Here is a 22320-nt window from a genome sequence, read left to right as displayed (position 1 = left end):
AGATTTACATTTAGAAAAATCACTGTGGCAGTAGCAGGATGGATGGTTTGGAAAGGAAAACAAGTAATAGAAAGAGGACTTGTCAGAAAATATTGCAATATTCTAGGTGAAATAGAAAGAGGCTTGAGCCAAAACCAAGATAATGGGGACGAATATAAATAGACAACTGGGTACATGAATGGGATATTTATTTAAGTGGTAGATGACAAGACTTAATAATGGATTAAATGAGAGAGAGGAGGGAAAAGGTTTCTGATTCCATTGAGTTTTTGAATGGCAGTGCTGTTTATTAAAACAGGAACACAGCAGAAATCATGCTTGAAGGAAAAGCTAATGAGAATTGCATGATTCTGTATAGCTAATAAAATTGAAAATTAAGTAATACCAATTACTTGATTTCTTAGTGAGAAATCTACTGTATTTAGAAATAGTCATCAATTTAAAAAACAATTTTAGAAACAAAACTTTTTATAAAACTGGAATGCAAGAGAAAAAATACATTATCTTGACCTTATTAAGTTTCTCCTGTAGAGCTTTTTAGCTGTGTTGTATGAAATAAATACTCCACTCCTTCAGTCTTCATTATAAAGCCGTTTTTTTTCCAGAGACTTAGAGCCAACTCAATTAGCTATGCTGATGGAAAGAAGACTAGCACAAGTAATTGAAAACCACAGACAACTCAAAACTCCATGGGCAACTACTTGGAAAAAAATGTGGCCTCCTGTAGTTCTTTGGAACCGTGAGTTGACCTCACTGACAAATAAAAATTGTCAGGCGGTAATCTTCATGGTAAGTTTATGTTGTGGAAGTCTAAGATTGTAAGTAGGAGGTAAGAGAAAACAGTGGGAGGAAGTAATAACATAATAACAATGAAGCATAAAATTAAGATTAAAAGACTATTCATTGTTATTATCACACAGCTGGGGGTTGGATTATTTGAAAGAACCAAGGATAAAAATGAAATATAGCAAAAAAGGACAGATCTACACATTGCTTTTTTTGAGTTAGAACTACACAGAGTCCTATGGTTTCACATAGCCCAAAAGATGTCTAGAGAGATCTGAAACAAGGACAATTATTTATTTGTAATTTAGACTGAAAATTTAAAAGTTATATCTTATTTCTCTTTTCTTCACACCCTATACTCCCTACAGCAGTGTGTCCTGATAGTTCTACCTTCAAAATATGTTCTGAATCCACCCACTTCTCTCCATCTTCTCTGTTACCACCTTAGTACAGGCCACTATCAACTTTTGCTTGGATTACTGAAGTAGCTTTATAACTACTCTCTCTGCTTTACTCTAATACCATCCCACAAACTATTCTTTACCTGGCAGTCAAAGAAATATTTGCAAAATTACACACAGATCATATAATTCCCATCTTTAAAACCCTGCAATGCCTTCTAATTGTGTTTAGAAAGAACCCCAAATTCACTAAAACAGCCTTAAAAACCCATACTTTCTGGTCTCTACTATTTCTCTACCATATCTCTCATCATTCTATTCCTCATTTGCTCAACAGAAACCGTATCACGTGGTGTTTTTTCTGTTCCTTAAACAAACCAAGCTCTCCCCACCTGAGGGCCTCTGCACTTGCCATTTTTTAAAATTTATCTTTATTGTTGAAAGTATTACAGATGTTCCCCTTTTTCCCCCATTTACCCCTCCACCCCACATCCTCCACTCCCAGGCCTTCACCACACTATTGTCTGTGTCCATGAGCTATGCTTATATGCATATAAATTCCCTGGTTAAATCCCCCCCCAAAAAACTCCCACCCCCACCTTCCTTCTGAGATCCGTCAGTCTGTTCCATGCTTCTATATCTTTGTATATATTTTGTTCATGAGTTTATTTTGTTCATTAGATTCTACATATTTGCCTGAAACCTTTTTTCCTTACAAAGCATGTGGCTGACTCACTCACTCCTTTTTTCTTCTTTTAAAATGTTTTACTATTATTTTGAAATGAGTAAGAAAGTATTATTTCTCACACATCCATGAAGCAATTTTTCTTTTTAAAAATGAGCTATAATTCACATACAATAAAATTCACCCATTTTAAAGTGGGCAATTCCATGGTTTGTAGTATATTCTGTGGATGAAAAAAGGGGTTATACGGAAAGTAACCTAACAGGGTGATCTGAATATAAATTCCTAACTGGGCAGGTCATGGTGAGTAGTCAAGCTCCAGGCCTGTAACTTCTTTAGTGAAAGTTTTAGGCCAGCCCTGTTCATTGTTCTTGTGCATCTAGGTTAACACACCTTTGAAATATTACAAGTAAAACCCCTCAAAGGGGATATTAACCCTTAAGAGAACACATAGTCTTGTTAACTATTCTGTAATCTAGTCCCCACCTTGCTTTCTCCAATCTTCTTTATGTCCCCTCCTTAATTGCAAATGCACAAAAGACACAAAACTTATTCTCCAGAGCATTTGATATCTTGCTTGCCAGCATATGGTACAAGGTTGACTCAAATAAACTTTTATAAAAATTCTCTACAAGTTTGGTTGTTTCTTTTGTCCACAATTCATATAGCTATACAATCATCACCACTACCTCATTTTACATCATTTTATTACCCCAAAAAGAAACTGTATGCCCTTTAGCTATTATCCCCTCACACCTGCCATCTCCTCCTCAGCCTTAAACAACCAACAAGCCATTGTCTCTCTCTATATATAAGCCTATTCTAGAAATTTTATATAAACAGAATAATACAAAATGTGGCCTTTTGTAACTGGCTTCTTTCTATTAAAATAATGGTTTTGAAGTTCACTCCTGTAATAGAAGTGATTCAACATTTTTTATGGTTGAATATTATTCCATTATATCGATATACCACTTTTTGTTTATCCATTCATCATTTGATGGGCCTTTGAGCTGTTTCCACTAAAGAGGTTCAAAAGAAGTCTCCCCAGAATGTGTTACTTTGGCATGTGGAGTATTTTGAGCTAAAGACGATCAAGGCCAAAAAACTCAGGAAAAGTGTTTTGGTGTTTTTTTGTTTTGTTTTTTTTTTTTTTACCTCCCTCTTAACTGCCTAAAGGAATTTCTATAGAGGGCCTGGTCTAGGAAGAGAACTATCACCAGAGATAACTACACAGAATATGGTGTGGTGGGCTGTGGAGGAGCTGGCAGGACTTAGAAATAAAATTATTCTCTGTGTCCCATTATCTCTGCATGGCATGGAAAACATTTGCTTTTCTAACATTTGCTTTTCTCATTTCCTAAATTGTCTTCCACCCTTTTAAAGTTCAGAATCAGGCAAACTTCTCCTAGCTCAGGGTGACATATAAGCCTCAATTACCTGACCACTTATAGGTCTCAAATTCTTATGAGGCCCCCGTACATAGATAATTAAATTTGCTTCCTTCTTTCTAAACTGTCTTATGATAATTTGATTATTAGACCAGCCAAAGATACTAGAAGGTTAGAAGAAGAAAAATGTCCACTGCAACACCCCTTTTTGGCTATTGTGAATAATGCTGCTGTGAACATCCATGTATGAGTTTTTGTGTGGGCCTGTTTTTATTTCTTTGGGGTATATATAGACGTTACATTGCTTAGTCATATAGCAACTCCATGTTTTTGTCAGTGGACTCACTCCTATTCAGGACACTGCTCAAATGTGACCTCCTTTGAGAGCCCTTCCCTGACACTCCATCCAAAATAATCACACCACCATTGCCATTCTTCATCACCTTTACCCTATTTTGTTTTCTCATAGCCCTTACCAATGTCTAAAGTCATGTTTATTTTATTAGTTTACTTTTTTTGCCATCTGTGGCTCCACACTAGACCATTAACTGCAAGGACAGAGGCCTTGTTGGTCTTGCTTGCTGCTTATTCTCTCAGCAACTAGGACAATTATCAGCAAACAGTATGAATTCAATAACTATTTGTTGACTATAGGAATGAATCTATGGCAGAAATGTTTGTTCTTTTCCTTCCCACTGCAGGGCCTACCCACAAATCTATTACTATTTTAGTGCTTTCCTATTTCCTTAATTGCTCTTCGGGAAAAGTAAAAACTTGCCCATTTAAATTATAAAAAGAAGTGGCTGTAGCCAAGAATGTGTGGATCATTTGACTTAGATTTGCACCTCCCACCCCACCCTCTGACCCCCACCCTGGGAGTTGCAGAAACAAAGCCATATGCCTTTAGTGGCAATTCCATAAGATTACAATAGATGGGGGTGTTGAAAGAAAGAAAACTCTAGTGAGTTTTCTAGTGACAAGTGAAATGCCCAAACTTGCAGAGCTATAAATTGAGGATTTCTTCTTTGAAAAATGAGACACTCTTAAAAAATGACTAGACTTTTTCAACCTTTAGATAAAATTTATATTTTGTAACATTTACATGGTTCTAAACTAAAAAAAAATTTCTAAGAAGAAGAGTATGAGTCCATTATATCTTATCTGGGAAATGACAGATAAATTGTATGATAACCTTATTTGATCTTGTTAATCAATTATTTAGATAAAACAAATGATACAAGTGTTGAGGAGAATGGGAGAGGGAATATTATCTGAGGGTTTTTTTCCTCTCAGGTCTTAATAGAAAAATGAGATCAGAGATGTTTGAAAATGCTCATTGAATGAGATCAAGATTTGTATGAAAAATGTTTTCTTAACTTGTTTCCATTTGCTTTCATATGCCCTTGTTTGAGGATGGGGATTTAAAAAATATCAAGATGCAGAATTTAATAGGTGTAAATTTCAAGATAACTCATTAGCATTTCAGAAAAAAACAGAGTTGCCTATATAACATTTTCATATGCATGCTAATACCTTTCTGCAGAACTTTACATTTCAGAGATGTTTGAAATTGCTCATTGAATATGTTTAAGCCTTGAATGAATAGTAGCCTTTGATGAAGACTAGGGGCCTGAAAGGGGGAGAGGAGGCTGTTTTCTAGAGGTTTCAAGTTGAGTGATTTCTCAAAATCTAATCACATAATCAAGTTTTAAGTAGATAGTCCCAAAGAGCAGAAGACAATGATATATATAAATGCAGATAAACATCTCACAACTATTTTTTTTCTAATGCATTCCTAGTGACTATAATAATACACAAAACAGTGAGGAGCAAAACCAATTGAAGAAGGATATAGTCAGATCATTATTCATATGAAGTTTAAAAAGATGTAAAAAAACTACCATATGTTGTTTATGGATGCATATGTATTTCATAAATGTGCAAAAACTTGCTTAGGGATGAGAATCTCTACATTTTGGACCTCTACAAATAGGAGGATAAGACTAGGAAAATACACAAAAGCTACACTTGTATCTATCAGTTTTTTGGTAAATGTTTTTGAAATATAATGTGTAAAAATAAAAGAGTACAGTTCAATAAATGTTCGCAGTGTGAGCATACTTGTATAACCAGTGCTGTGTCTGTATCTGGGTGGTGGGTATGTGAATATTGGTTATAATATTTATATTTTTCATATGCTGAAAATATTTAATTTAAATATTTTTAAAGAAAACTCCACAAGTATTAGACTACGAATTCCTTAAATTTCCTATCAGTTGTAAAGCCTATGAAAATCCAACCAAAAGTAGGATCTTAGGGCAAAATGAGTTAAAAACTATAATTACCATAAGTTATGCCATTTTTTCATTTTATATCATTACTAGAGTCTCGGTGCATGAAATTCATGCATGGGAGGGGTCCCCTCAGCCAAGCCTGCACCCTCTCCAATCTGGGACCCCTTGGGGGATGTCCGACTGCCAGTTTAGGTCCAATTCCAGGGATAGGGCCTAAACCGGCAGTCGGACATCCCTCTCACAATCCTGGAATGCTGGCTCCTAATCACTCACCTGCCTGCCTGCCTGGTCGCCCCTAACTGCCCTCCCCCTGCTGGCCTGATAGCCCCTAACTGCCCTCCATGCCGGCCTGGTCGCCCCACACAACCTGCTTGTTCAGTCGTTTGGTCGTCCCTCACTAACCCCACTGCTGGCCTGGTCGTAGGCAGCCATCTTGTGAGGGTTAATTTGCATATTACCTCTTTGTTATTTAGGATAATACATACTATAATATCAGAATGTAAAGAGTTGTAGTTGTTAAGGTTACTTAAGGAGGAATGCACGAGGCCAAAAGGGGTAAAGAGTTATAAATTTATTATTACATCTGCTAGCAGAAGGGCTGAGGCCAAAATGGCATCAGCAGGGCAAAGTAGGGGGAGCAAGATATTTCTGTCTCTTGTAAAGATCAGTCAGAGTAATAAGTGGGACCAGGTGCAGGTGGGGGCCAGGTGTAGACGGTCACTGGATACTGGGTGAGGAGGTTTACTGGAAGCCGAAGGCCGTTAATCATGAAACCTACAATGAGGATAACAGGAAAATCGCCAGGAGGGGAGAGAGCCCCAGCAGGCATTGTGGAGTGCAAGAATATGCCAGTAGTGACTGGGAGCCAATGGAAGGGAATTTAATGTATACGGTGGTAGTGGTGATGGCGATGGTAGTGATGGTGGTGAGACAGGGGGTTAGTCCCGCCCTTTTTTTTCTGTAGCCACTTCTCAGCTCAACCCTGAATTTCAACATAGCTAATAAGGAGCCTCTGTTGCAGGTTGCCAGAGAATCCTGTCTTCTACACTGTCAGGACTGCCACACAGGGAAAAGGAAAGTGGGTTCATGGTTGTTTTGGCTTGGATGCTACTGATGCTGACCTCTGCTGGCAGAAGACTCAACTTGTAGTTGACCACTTGCTGCATGCTTTTCCTGCTATTAATCTAGGCCACCCCCAATTTATAAACACCATGTGCATGTTGAAATCCATTGTTTATAGCTTGCCTGCATTATTCTATAAACACAAGCACTGTTTCACATAGTAGTTGATCCCCCAGGGTCATCCCTCCAAATCCATAAAGTAATCAAAATTTACCTATGTTTCTATGGAAAATGCTTTCAATTAAGATCAAGTGTTTACCAAGTATCTCCTTTGTAAGGGGAGATAAGACATTAGCATGAGTGACAATGAGAGACAGACTATTTGAAGTGCCAGTTGGAGTGGTGCAGATGGAGAACAGTCAAGATCAAAAAGAGGAAGATACCACGTTTGGGAAGGAGAAACCATGGAAGGGCTTTAAGAAAGCAGTGGAGCCTGGCCAGTGTGAGTCAGTGGATGAGCATCGACCTATGAACCAGGAGGTCACAGTTTGATTCCCAGTGTGGGCTCGATCCCCAGTGGGGGGATGTGCAGGAGATAGCCGATCAATGATTCTCTCTCATCATTGATGTTTCTATCTCTTTCCCTCTCCCTTCTTCTCTGAAATCAATAAAAAAATATTTTTTAAAAAACAGACATCAGCCGAAACCGGTTTGGCTCAGTGGATAGAGCGTCAGCTTGCGGACTGAAAGGTCCCAGGTTCGATTCCGGTCAAGGGCATGTACCTGGGCTGCGGGCACATCCCCAGTAGGAGATGTGCAGGAGGCAGCTGATCGATGTTTCTCTCTCATCGATGTTTCTAACTCTCTATCTCTCTCCCTTCCTCTCTGTAAGAAATCAATAAAATATATTAAAAAAAAAACAGACATCAGTGGAATTTGACATGAATGGTGAAAGTTAAAGGGGTAGGGTGTTTCAAGGAGATGGAACAACAGAAACAAAGGCATGGAAATTGGAAAATGTGAAATGTGCTAGGAAATGGCAAATATTGCAGAGTATTAGGGGAGAATCCAGATATGTAACTTGAAAATCCCAGACTATCCTTGGCAGCAGGAACAAAAACAACCTCTTCCTCCCACCCCCTGTTTGGACAATGACTCCTCTAGTTCAAGTAAGGCACACTAAGGGTGTTAAGATGTAGAATCCAGCAGGTTGAAGGTTGAAAATTTTTTGAAAAAGGATTCTGGGATATAGAATACGCTCGTGCACTTGGAGGAGAAGCTCTAGGTTAGGGCTGAGAAATGAGCAAGAGCTGCCCCCATTTCCTCCAATTCTGCCCCTCTTCCTCTTTCCCCTCTCCACCTCTGGCCAGCCCAAGAGACTGACACTGAAATAATAAGAGAGTGTGGTGGGAAAACTTCAGTTGTCAATTGGGGCTGACACTGATATTTACTTTGGGGAGGGGTTGGGTGGGGGTGGAGTGGTGGGGAGTTGAGAGTAGCTGTGGAAGGCAGTGGTTAAAAAGGGATTTTTCCTTCATTCCTCTTCACCTTCTGGAAGTTGGTCTTTGTCACTCTTGCCCTGGGCTTGCCAGGAGGGAGAAATTGAGATAGAAATGTGCGAGAGTTCATGGCCAGCGTGGCTTTCGCGGGTTCAAAGACTTGGAGGGAGGGCTGACTCACAAATGATACACACAGCAGGGAATATTAATTTTTATAATTACCGGGGGAACCAGAGAATAACTCAACTAAAGAAGTCAAGTTCTCCCTGTTGCTCCTTTCCCAGCTGCTTTTATTAGCTAGAATACACAATTGCCTTTAGGAATGCAAACAGACATATCAATGGTAATGTTTAGCAAACAGTAAGATTGCCAGGTCTTGGGGGAGTTTGCTTTAGGCCATTGAGTCAGCAGCAGGTAATAAAATGTAGATATTCACCCTGTGAATATCAAAAAGAGTCCTGGTCAGCCTTCTGCCAGACTCCTCACATTTATATCAATTACTGTTGATCTTGGTTGTCAGCAGAAATAGATATCCTCCGGCCATGCAGCTAGGGTGGCAGTTCCTAGGTGGCAGCCATATGTAGTTAGTCCTACATACATCAAAGAGACTCCCAGCCTCTTTTTTCTATTTAAGTGTGGAGGAAAATTTATTAAGTTGGGAACATTCCTTTGTAGCAGAAGAGAGCAATCTATCATCACCAGAGAGGGTAAGGAAGCATGAGTTTGAAACTCAATTTGATAACAGTAATGATAACAATAAAATAGCTAACACTTTTTGAGAGAATGCTATGTGGCAGGCACCTAACTTTTCTTATCTTATTTAATCCTCACAGTATAATCAATATAAATGGAAGCCCTGAGCTCAAACCAACCTGAGTTTAAAATCTTAGCCCTATTGAAAGATGTTTCACCTGAAGACTCCTGCTCTCAGATTTTGGACTTGCTTTTGCTAGCTCCTGCAATCAAATAGTTTACATTCAGGAAGAAATCTTCCAGGTAAAGGAAGAACAAGCAGATCAAGATGTGTAGCGCTGTGGCTGCTAAGGTATGATTTTTGACAGATTGTTAAATCAATCAGGGAAGACTATCCCTCAAAAGAGATCTTATGAGCATTAAAGGCCAAGTGTTGTGAGGAGAAACTGGATTTTAGGGCCATGTTGATGGATGAGGTGGTGCTGATAACTGACAAGGAAACCTGGGTCTGTGGACCAATGGAGAATTAATTCCTGCCCACCCCTAAGTGGTACTGAGAGTTGGTACTGAGAGTACCAACCCCTTAGTTGCAAAGTGATAGTGACATCACTGTTTTGTACCATCTAGAGATGAAATGCTGGTTGATGAATTGATCTCAAGCCATCATGAACTGTGTTAATAAGTTCTGGACATTTTAAGATTTGGTTGGCCATGGTGTTCCTATCCCAGATACTTTCTCTTATAGTGGTCATGAAAATTTTTCTATGAAATTATTGATGAAGCAGAAGTACTGGAGGTACCATTAGTAGTAAAGAATACATGGGGTCAGGCAGTGCCCTCCCCCGATCTGTCTCTTGCTTCAACAATGTTTGGACAGAACAAACCCAGGGACACCCCTTTTTCCAGCCTCCAACCACCGTCCAACCTCTTTTCTAGTCACCAACTTTGGAACCACCTCAGCCATCCTCAGCATCGGAGACCAGCCAACTCCGTTGTGTGTGTGTGTGTGTGTGTGTGTGTGTGTGTGTGTGTTTTAACCTTAAACTCCTTATTGCCGACAAACTATGAACACCCAAATTTGCCAGGATAATTCCACCAAGGCGGAGGCTGCTGTCAACTGCCTGGCCAACCTGCATCTGTGGGCCTCCTACACTTAACCTCTCTCTGAGCTTCTCTTTCGATTGCAATGGTGTGGCTCTGAAGTGCATGGGCCACTTCTTCCACAAGTTGGCAGAGAAGAAGCGCAAGGGCGCTGAGCGTGTCTGAAAGTTGCAAAACCAGCGTGGTGGCTGCATTCTCTTCTAGGAAGCCTTTCCAAGATGAGTGGGCAAAACTCAGGATGCCATGGAAGCTGCCATGGCCTTGAAGAGGAACCTGAACTAGGCCCTTTTGGGTCTGGATGCCCTGTGTTCTACCCGCACAGGCCCTTATTTCTGTGACTTCCTGGAGAACCACTTCCTGGATGAGGAGGTGAAACTCATCAAGAAGATGGGCAACACCTGACTAATCTCCACAGGCTGGCAAGCCCCCAGGTTGGGCTCAGCGAGTATCTCTTCAAAAGGCTCACCCTCAAGCATGACAAGCAACCTTTGAAGCTCAGAGGCCTTTGAGGGGCCCCTCTGCATTTCCCTGATGTCTAGTTTTAGCCTGAGCCTCTCCCCAAAACCGCTAGCCATTCTTTTAACCACCCTGGAGCCTTCTCCCATGCATTGGACCAAATGGAAACAATAAAGCTTTTTGCAGCAAAAAATTAAGTAAATAGAAAATAAAGAATACACAGAGTCATAGAGGCGAAGCTATTTTCTTAACTCGAGATAAGCACCATTTGACTGATCTATGTGGTTTTATTATCCATGTGGCTCCATACTTGTTCCAGAAGTATGCTAAAGTCTCATGGAAGGGGTGTACATGTCATTCTTGTGGGAGGCCGTGTGGTTGGCACTATGGTATGTTGTTCAACAGACGGGATGATGTAAAGCAACTGCTCATTAAGTGGTGTGGCGATGATGTGCAAATTGAGTGAACAAGGGAAGCAGCCAGTTATTCAGATGTCTAATATTCTGGGGATGGATGTGTGTGGCGTTGACCTGTTGATGAAAGAGGATAGTGCCTTCTGTGTCTCTGATGCCAATGAAAATGTAGGTTTCATCACCTTTGATAAAGTTTGTAATCTAGATGTAGCTGGTATCATAGCAGATTATGCCACCTCCCTTCTGCCCTCTGGCCTGCTCATTGGGTGTATATCCTTGTTTGTGGTATCATATTCTTGCTGCTCTTCGTGGTGTCCCCAGCCAGCGAAATTAGTTAGAAGGAGCTGAGTCCCACAGCCAGCACTACTGCCAAAATGAGCGCAAGTTCCAGCTCTGCCAACAGCACCCCTGAAAGCACCAAGCTCCCAGGGGGCCTATTCAACATGAACCACCTGCTAGCCAATGAAATTGAACAGTGACTACATTGGTAAATAATTAATTATAAGTAATTAATTACATAATATGGACAAGTAATAATAATTACAAAACCCTTGTAAAATTTGCTTTCTTTTTCTTCTTTGTTTTACTTATTAATTATTTTTTAACCAACTTGCAACGCTGTTCATGGAAGATGCTCAGGAAGAAGAGAAAAAATTGAGTAGTATTAGTGAAGAAAGAAGAGGTCAGACAGAGGAGACTTCTGCTATTAAGATCTTACTGACTTCAGCCCTTGCCGGATAGCTCAGTTGGTTAGAGTGTTGTCCCAATATGCCAAAATTGTGGGTTCAATACCTGGTCATGGCACACACAAGAATCAACCAATGAATGCATTCATAAGTGGAACAAAATCTCTCTCTCTCTCTCTCTCTCTCTCTCTCTCTCTCTTTCTCTCTGTCTCTCTCAAATCAATAAAGCACACACACACACACACACACACACACACACACACACACACAGATCTTACTGACTTTTAAACAGCTAGGCAGAAGAGGTGAGGTACAGAAAAATGTCAGGCTTTCATAGTTACCTTTTTATTACTCAAAATTGTTTGTGCTCTCAGGCCATGAAGAGCATATATAAATTTTTTCATGGTCTCTTGCTTTTGTTTTTGTACAGTGGGTAAAAATTTCAGAGTAGCACAACTTCACATTGTGGTGCAAAGACATGTAATGGGTGAGAAAAACATCTACCTAAGTTATAGGAATTTTTTATACAAGCCTGAAAATTCTGCCTTTACTGTATTAATTACCAGCTCTATATTAATAGCTTATGAAGTCTTGAGGGGCTCTTTTTGGGATTTATTATTTCCGTTTTTAGTTTTTCCCTTAATTTGGGTGGGAGTGCAATGTAAATAAAGGTGTTTTTGTAATGACAAAAAAGAAATGTAAACCCTGTCACTTAGTAGCTCAAGCACAGTGCTTAACACAGAGTAAGAACTCAATAAATATGAAGTAAACAATCAATTGTCCAATCAATTGATAGTAATAATTAATGTTAATTGCCCTAGCAGCTAGGGCCTAGCTGGTTTGGCTCAGTGGATAAAGCGTCGGCCTGGGGACTGAAGGGTCCCAGGTTCAATTCCAGTCAAGGGCACATGCCCAGGTTGCGGGCTTGGTCCCCAGTAGGGGGTGTGCAGGAGGCAGCCAATCAACTATCTCTCTTATCATTGATGTTTCTATCTCTCTCTTCCTCTCCCTTCCTCTCTGAAATCAATAAAAATATATTTAAAATATAATAATAATTAATATTAATTAATATCACAATGTATTATGTATACACACACAATCCTGTGAAGCAGGTGCACTTATTATTATTATGTTATAAATGTGGAAATTGAAGTCCTCTAAGAAATTTGTGCAAATGTGCACAGCTACTTAGTGGAAGAACCTGAATTTAAAACCAGTTGTCAGTACAGTTTTTGTTAGAGTTGATGAAAAAATTCTGGAAATGATTGCACAGCATTGCAAATATGCCTAATGCCACTGTATGGTATATTTTACCAGACATACAAAATAAAAACAAGCCAGTTGTCAAAAGCTTGAATCTTAACCACTGTGTTATATATACTGCTTCTCAATGAACATTAATTGAGTTTCTATTGTTCATAATGCTCTTCAATGTCTTAGAACAAGGGCTAGATTTGCAGTCAAAAGATCCTGTATTCAAATACCACTTCTGCTTCTTATCATGTTATCAGTGAGTGACTAAGACTTGTCTGGGTTTTCTTCAGTGGAAAGAGGAACCAAGTTCCATGCAAGCCCCTCTTCAAGGGTTCCCATCAGTTGCAGACACACAGGACCTGGTTACATTACTGACTGGCCTGGGAAGAAGGGACCTCAGGTAGCTGTGAGTCCCTGACAAGGAGAGCAATTAAGTTTTGAGGTAGTTTAAGGTTTGAGCCAATAATGGTCTTGGTTACTCCTTTTTCCAAAACAAAGTGTGGCAGCTACTAGGTGGAAAATTTTATAAGGAAGTAAGACTTGAGGAGGGCCTACTTGGAAATGGGAAGGAAGATGAGCTCATATTGAGATAAACCATTTTCAGTTAAAAGGAAATAAAGACAGTGTTTTCACATACCACAGAAAAGAACCCCACATCACAAGCAATCCTGGTAGCTACTTTTCTACAGAGTGATCACTCTTTTGCACAAGATTCTTTGGAAGGGAAGCTAAAGTTCCTGTCTGCCTCTTTGGTCCCTCTATGATTTTTCCACCTACCCAATGGAGAGAATAAATGCTCAATGATAGCTGTGCCTCAGATGTACCATGACACTGTAAGAAAATATGAAGCATGAGGAAATCTGCTCTCCTTCCCATTTTTCAGACCACAACCCTCATCCCCTCAATTTCCCTAAAGCTGTCACTAGACTTGTCCCAGAATGAAGAAATATAACCAGCAGCTGTTGCCATCTGTTGGAAAGCCAGGCCTCATCGGAAACTTCACAGCAAGACTTCGCTGCAAAAATTCCTTTTGTGTGTTAATGGTTTTAAGCTCATAACATATGTTTCTAATAAAAACTATTCAGGGTGCCAAGCTGTCCAACAAAGTGCATTTATCCTTAGAGAACATGTAGAACACCTTGCCAGGACACAAGACAGGGCAAGTCCCCTATTCTCTCTACACAGCATGAACAGTGCCTATTACAGCCTAGAGGAGAAGTATTGAAAGCCTGCCTTACTGTTATTTTCCACATCTTAGCCTCATTAACTAGGCTTGCTCTGTTCTGAGAAATACAAACATAACAACCCAGCTGGAGGCATTGGATGCCAGTGCTCTTGATTAGCCTCCTTCAGCTCCACTGAAGCAAGCTTGTTTCCATGCACCTTGGTTCTGTCAGCCCTGATTGATTCAGTACTTAGGCTCCTGATGTTTTCCTTTTTCTCCTGCTTCCAGGACCATTTTAGCCATATTCCTCCATTTGGGTCTCAGCAAGTGCTCTCAAATTCTGTTAGTTTCCCCATAGCATCACACACTCAGCTTCTGCCCATTCCCTTGGACTGAGCTGACCTATTCCCTAAGGCTGGAGACACCAGAGAGCCCCCCAAATACCCAAATCCACAGATGTTCCAGTCCCTTACAGAAAACGGTGTCAAAGACTGTATACCCAAAGTCAGCCCTTTGCATCCACAGATTCCCAACTGTGGATCGAAAATACTGTTTTTATTGCAGTTGGTTGAATCCACAGGTGCAAAACCCACAGACACAGAAGGGCAACTGTACTCTGCCCTGTGCTTCAATGCCAGGCAAGGAGGTTGTAGAACTCTTCTCATAATCAACTTGACCTGTTCCATCATCACCATTGGTGCTGCCACCTAAGAGATTAACAAGGGAACCCACTAGACACAGGTTGCTCAGATACAATTATAACTGGCAATACTGTTTTAATAGTCCTAAGGAAATACTGCCTAAATAATTTTCCTTGTCTCTTAGCTGGCAGAAAGGCATTAATACAGCAGGGCTCTTTTTGCAAACAAGAATACATTGAAATTATGCTGGAATAATGTGTACTATGCTAGAATTTTTCAGATTTCCAAACTGCTTTAAAAAAAAACACTTCACGGCTCCACCTGCAGGAAACTGGATTTGTTTTGCTTACTTAAGCAAAGGTGCCACGGGTAGGGTGAAACAAACTGGTAGCCCAATTTTTCAAAGTCTCAAAGAGATCAATGTGCAATGAATTTCCCCAATCAGCTGAGCCCTGTAGCCTCTGGGAGCTAACAGGTTTTACCTGAATGTGAAGGCTGCCAGACATCTCCAGAGCACATCAGATTCTCCCTTGGAGACCCAAGAGTAGATACAATTTATGTAGTTGGCTGCCCCCTGGTGTCCACAGGCAGCAACAACAGCAGGCAGAATAGTTAAAGTTCTACTAGATATGGCAGCAGGGCAGCGGGGTTTATGACTAGCATAAAGGTTCCAGGTCAACGTGGTGTGGGACTAAAATTCAGCTCGTTCTTTTTTCACTAAGTTGTTTGCCCTGCAAAGGGCTGCGTCCGTCTGGATATTGGCATCTTCTTCTAATTTTTCTACTCCAAAGGACCATCTTTTTCTAATCCTAATTTAGAAATCTCCACGTTGCTTGAGATTTTTAATTTCTAAAGATATCATATAGGCTACTATCAGCCCTATATGATAGACCATACAGTCTGTATGTACTCAACCTTTGTTTCATTTCCATTTCTGAAAATTCACTTGTCCTATAAGAATAGCTCAGGGGTGTTTGTGGGAGGTGTTGGAACGGAAAATGTCTAGATCTTCTCCTGCACCATGGGTACACTCAGGAGCTTAGGGACATATGATATACCAAGCCTTATTTCAGCACATCTGGTGCACATCTGATTGAAACCCACTTCCCACTTTTGCATGGGTGGACACCACCAGTGTATGTCTCTATTAGAGTGCCAGTGTCCCTAAACCTAAAAACCCTAAATGACAACAATTGGCTAGAGCCAAGCAAGAACAACTTTGATATAGGTCACACACTCTCTGGCTAGTCAAGGCTGTTTCACTATTTTACCTGCCTGGCTCCTACATACATTTGAGTTAATGACTTCTGAGACATAAATCAGGGAGAACAAAGAAGGTAAATGTTGCATCTTGGTCAGAGTATACTTGTAATTGCATGTGGCATACAGCCCATCTAAACTATTCTCCTCTTCCTCTATAATAATAGAACTGTAGCTGGGACATAGCTGCCAGGCTAGGAATTCCTTTTTTTAGTCCTAAAACACTATGTAATTAGAGTAGTGCTATGATTATTTTCACCACTGGAATATGAGTGGAAATTATGTATGTTACTTCCAGCCCTAGCCTGTAAAAATTTGCCAAGTGCTTTTCTGTAGCCTTGACCCTCCCATGAGCTGATGCACACAGGTGCATCTGATCTGGCTGCAACTATGCTGTTAAATTCAATGCTCAAGGAGTTATGGAGAAATAGAATAGATTGACCATAGGTCTCTGAATGAGCACCTGGGACAGAGTGGCTCTGTAAATTTGAACGACTCACTGTCATTGTTATTTAAGAGAGATAAATTTTTAAGCCATCGAACTATTTTTGGATTCCTTTGTTACAGCAACCAAGAGTTATCCTAATTAACATAGTGAACAATGAAGGGATTTTTATATGAATACTGAACAGAGTAGTAGTGATCCACCTAGGCAATATTTTGGTGTATATCACCCAATCTGGCCTCAAATCAATCTGGAAAAACTCTGACAGTGCCACTTCTGGGCCATTTGGGGGTAAAATGACTAACTGCACAAAGTGGGATTGTTTAAATGACAAGAGTAATGCCTAGCAAGGTCCTAGGCTTAAGTTGTCATGGAATTCTTAGGTTTTTCAAAAATGATCCCAATGATTCACATTCTATTTTTCACCAAGCTAACACTAATAAGTCATCTCAAAAAGGAAGACTATATGCCTGATGACCAGTTATGGCATCCCAGGTTCCAAAAACTTACTCTCTTACACCAAAATCTTGGTGAATCTCAATATAGCCAGAACATGCACCTTCAAAATCAAAGCCTAATCTATCATCTTGCCCAAGAAGAATCCAGGCATAATGACAACCACCTTTAGGCCTACCTCCAGGAAGTTGGTGCCAGTCAAAGCCAATTTCCTAGTGTGGAAATTAGACCTATTAGTGATTAACTCCCCCTTTGAGCTCCAGGACCATACCCATTAAAAGCTCAACACTCTGCCATTAGATCACTCCATCCTAGAGAAGCTAAGGCAGAACCTAAAACTCACCCCAGGAGAGTTGAACCACTTTTATGTATCCATAATTTGTTTCTTTAAATTGCTAAGTTGCATTCCCTGGTATGGATGTGCCTCAGTTTAATCATTCTTTCCTGATTTTGCAAGATTCCTTTTTTAATAATTTTTTTGTTTAAAGAACTTCCTTAAATCATTATTTAAAAGAAAGTCTGCTAGTGAAACATTCTTTTGGTTATCCTTTGTTTCTTTCATTTCTCCTTCATTCATGCAGGATATTTTTGAAAGTACAGTGGGGCCTTGACTTACTAGTGTCCCAACTAACGAGTTTTTCGAGATAGGAGCCATCTCTCGGCCGATTTTTTGCTTTGAGTTGCGAGCTAAAATTCGGGTTACTAGCCAGCTTCAGATACTCCACCGCTAGTTGGTGCAGCGAACGTCACAGTGAACGCCACAACATCAGCCCAGCAACACGTGTCATTGTAATGGTGAAAATTGATTTGACATACGAGTAATTTGAGTTATGAGCTCCGTCACGGAACGAATTAAACTCATAAGTCAAGGCCCCACTGTATAGAATTTGCAGTTAACAGTTCTTTACTCTCAGAACTTGAAAAATGTGTTACTTCATCCTGTCTTCATGGTTTAAGATAAGAAATCTGATATAATTTGAATTGGCATCCTCTTATAGGTAATGCATTGTTTTTCTCTGGCTGCTTTCAAGACTTTGTCTTTAATTCAAAAAGTTTAACTATGATGTGTCTTGGCATGGCTTTCTTTGTGTTTATCCTGTTTGAAGTTTGCTCGCCTTCTTGAATTTGTAGGTTTTTGTCTTTCACCCAATGTTGGAAGTTTTCAGACATTATTTTTTTCAAATACTCTTTCAGCTCTACTCCCTTATCTTCCCCTTCTGGAGTTCTGATAATACAAATGCTGGATCTTTTGTTATTGTCCCATAGGTCAATATTCAGTCTTATTTTATTCAGTCTATTCTCTCCGTTATACAGAATGGGCAAAGTCTATTGATCTGTCCTCAATTTCACTAATCCAATCCTGTCATTTCCACTCTACAACTGAGTCTATCCAGTGAGTTTTCCATTTCTGCTTTGTATTTTTCAGGCCTATTATTTCCATTTGGCTCTTTTTGTAACCTCCATTTCTTTGCTGCAAATTTCTACTTTTTATTTATTTTAATATAATTTGCATTGTTGAAGCATTTTTATGATTATTGTTTTAAAATCCTTGTCAGAGATAGGAGATCCAAGATGGCAGCAGAATAGGTGAATGTTACACTCCCCTCCTTCCAAAACTAAACTGGAATTACAACTAAAATATAGAGCAGTCAATATTCAATAATCAATAGAAGATTAGCTGAAGAAAAGTCTTATAACCAAGGATTTACAGAAGAAGACACATTGAGACTAGTAGGAAGGGCAGAGACGTGAAAGGGACTGATCCCGCTCTTATGGGTGGTGGCTGAGATTCCCGAGAGATACCTCAGCATTAGGGTGTCCCTCCTTAGAAGCAAATGGTCTCAACACCAAGCCAAATGGTCTCAACACCAAGCCAAGACCAGATCATCAGAGCCAGGAAGAGATGTTGATATAATAACTAGCTCTGAAAATCAGTGGGGATTCTGTCCACCAGGGAGAGACAGAACTCTGCTAGAGAAACAGACACCTTCTTAAAAGGCCAGTGCACAAAATCTAGTTTGCAACCACTCACCCTGGGCTCCAGCAGGAGGAGGTCAGAGTAGACTAGAGCCATGTGAGAAAAGACTAGGGTCTGTGGCTCTGAGGAGAGAACTGCAAGGACAGTCACCACAATACCTGTGCTGAGTCCTTCTTCCACACTACAAACACCATTTTTCTTGGGTGGAGCACTTCCCTCCATGTGGAATCATCCTAGGGAAATGCAATATCCCCACCCTCTGTGCTCCCTGTTACCCCTATCCTACAGAGCTCACGACCTGCAGAGGCCAGAGGTGTAGAGGTCTAGGCAGACTCAGGGATTGTCAGTGGCTGAATTGTGTGGCTTTGGGATGGGGGCCATTCCCTCCACTTTCCCATGAAGCTGACTGGTGCCAGTCCCTCACAGACGATCCACTAGCTCAACTCTCTAGGCACACAGAGGCCCCACCCTCCCAAATCCTGGTGATTCCAACCTGCCGAGATCTAGGCAGAATCCAGGAAAGATTGAGTTACGTGGTTCTGGGGGCTGACGGATAACTCCCCCTCACAGGAGACCTACTAGCCTCACCCTTTTAACTCCTGGCAGCCCTGTCCTGCTGAGATTGGGTTCCTTGCAGAATCTGGAATAGACTGAGTTGGGTGGCTCTAGGACAGGGCCATTTTCCCCCTGCATGCTTGACCAGTGCGGAGCCCTCCCTTCATACGGCCAACTCTTGGTCTGTTTTTGCCTGATAAACACTGCTGGCCTCACCCTGATGACTCCCTGAGACCCCGCCCCACCAAAAAGTATGCAAGCGCCCTGTGGGTGGCAGCTAGACTTGATATAACCTGGAACATTTTTTAAGTGGCCTCAGGCCCAGCACTGGAACCAAGTTTGAACCTGTATCAATCTGGTGAACACCACTCACTCCTACCTGATGACTCACTGAGAACAAACCTCATGCAATTCAAATAATTCCATAGGCTATTTCAGTGATTGAACCTAACAGACTGCTTTCAGGTGGAGGTAAATCTTGGGGTAATTTGGGACTTTTACTGAACTTCCCCCAGGCCTGGTGCTAGTAATAGGCAGCCTTGGTGCATAGATTAGTTCTTTCCATGTACAGTCAGACCCATCAGAGGCAGTCAAAAACTGTAGATCACATTGTACCACCTAACAGGTTGCCCAGGGCCAGTCACAGGCAACGTCTGACATTGGTCTACATCAGGTTTCCTCCCAAGAGGCCCCAGAACCAATATACCCAGTGGTCAGTTTCAGACAACATTAGAGCAGAATCCAATTAGCTTCACAAGTGGCACATCCAAAGGGAAATCTCTTCAGTCATAAGCCCCTACTGAGGCAGATTCCACTTTGAGTGTTCAGCACCTACACAGAAGCTCATATACTGTGGTTGAGGTCAATCCTCATAGTCAGCCTTCTTAAGGATCACACCCACACACGAATGAGCCAATACCAATCAAGACTCAATCACAACAAAAGGGCCTACATAACCCCCATAAGGGACATTCCTGGAGCACCCAGATCAGAGGATCAGGGAAACTGTGCCACTGGGTTCCACAGGATACCTACTAATAGTCACAAAATTCCAGGAAGCAGAGAATCCAAAAAAAGATGAACCAAAGAGGCCCACACCAAGACACATCATAATTAAAATGACAAAGGTTGGTATTTTAATAGGAATTACTTTGAATCTGTAGATTGCATTGAGTATTATGGGAATTTTAATTATGTTGTATTTATGTATGAACCCGGTATATTCTTCCACTAGTTTATATCTTCTACTATTTCTTTTTTCAACGTTCTATAGTTTTCCAAGTATACTGTAGGCCTTTTACATCCTTGGTTAAGTTTATTCCTAAGTATCTTAATTTTTTGTTTCAGTTGTAAATGGAATTATTTTCTTTTAAGTTCCCTTTCTGAGCATTCATTATTATTATTTAAAAATGCCAATGATTTCTGGGTCTTAATTTTGTATCCTGCTATATTTCCAAAATTATTTATTAAATCTAGTTAGTTTTTTGGTGGAGTCCTTAGGGTTTTCCATATACAATATCATGTCATCTGTGAATAGTGACAGTTTGACTACCTCCTCTCCAATTTAGATGTCCTTTACTTCTACTTGTCTGATGGCTGTGGCTCCCATTAAGTTGGCCCCTGCAGTGATGTTCAGCAGCCTTGGCGAATACCCTGTGTCCAGTGGCTGCTCCTGTCCTTCTCATCCTCAAGCCCCTCAACCCCACACAATACACAAGAATAAACTCAAAATATTTTAAAGATTTTCATGTTAGACTTGAAAACATAAAACTCCTAGTAGAAAACATAGGCAGTAAAATCTTAGACATCTCTCATTGCGACATTTTTTTTCTGATATATCTCCTTGGGCAAGGGAAACAAAAATAATACACAAATGGGACTACATAAAACTAAAAAGTTTTGCACAGCAAAAGAAACCATCAACAAAATAAAAACACAACCAACTGTATGGGAGAACTTATTCACCATTAATACATCTAATAAGGGGTTAATATGAAAAGTTTATAAAGAACTAATACAACTCAACATCAAAAAAACAACAACCCTACAATCTAATTAAAAAAATGGGCAAAGGACATGAATATACACTTCTCCAAAGAGGACATACAGATGGCCAATAGACATCTGAAAAGATGCTCAATGTCACTAATCATCAGAAAAATGCAAATAAAATCTACAATGAGATATCACCTAACACCTGTCAAAATGTCTTTCACCAATAAATCAACAAGCAACAAGTGTTGGCAAGGATGAGGAGAGACAGGTACCCTCATGCACTGCTGGTGGAAATGCGGATTGGTGCAGCCACTGTGAAAAGCACTATGGAGTTTCCTCAAAATATTAAAAATGGAACTGCCTTATGACCAAGGGATTCTACTTCTAGGAACATACCCTAAAAAACTCTAAACACCAGTCAAACAGCCCAAGTGCCCATCAGTAGATGAGTGAATAAAACAGCTGTGGTACATTTATACCATGGAACATTATGCAGCTATAAAAGATAAGGATTTCTTACCCTTTGAGACAATAAGGATGGACCTGGCGAGTATTATGCTAAGCAAAGTAAGCCAGTCAGAGAAAGATAAGCATCACATTATCTCACTCATATGTGGGATCTAATGAACAAAATAGATCCAGAGACATAGAAGCATGGAACAGATGGACGAATCTCAGAGGGAAGGCAGTGATAGGCGGGTGATGGGGAGAGACTTACCGCGGAACCTATATACAAAATGCACAACCCATGGACACAGACAATAGTGTGGTGAAAACCTAGGAGGACTGGGTTGGGGATGGAAGGGTCAATGGGAAAAAAAGGAAAACATCTGTAATACTTTCAACAATAAAGATAAATTTTTTAAAAAGCAACAAAAATATATTTTAATAATAATAAATTAAAAAGGAAATCTTACCTTTTGCCACAATATGGGTGGACCTGGAGAGTATTATGCTAAGTGAAATAAGTCAGTCAGAGAAAGACAAATACCATAGAATTTTACTTATATGTGGAATATAATAAACAAGATAAACTAAGGATCAAAGTAGAAACAGACTCATAGATATAGAAAACATACTGATGACTGTCTGAGGTAAGAAGGT

General features: G+C 40.3%; 1 pseudogene; it reads left to right on the top strand.

The window, feature by feature from the left end:
• The first annotated feature begins 9139 nt into the window (after positions 1-9139).
• Positions 9140-11260, top strand: LOC102417135 (annotated as a pseudogene).
• Positions 11261-22320: the final 11060 nt, after the last annotated feature.

Source organism: Myotis lucifugus, unplaced genomic scaffold (genome assembly GCF_000147115.1).
Source record: "Myotis lucifugus unplaced genomic scaffold, Myoluc2.0 scaffold_2, whole genome shotgun sequence".
In the NCBI taxonomy this organism is placed as follows: Eukaryota; Metazoa; Chordata; class Mammalia; order Chiroptera; family Vespertilionidae; genus Myotis; species Myotis lucifugus.
Note: the sequence above shows the minus strand (reverse complement) of the source record. Positions and strands in the feature narration are given on the sequence as shown.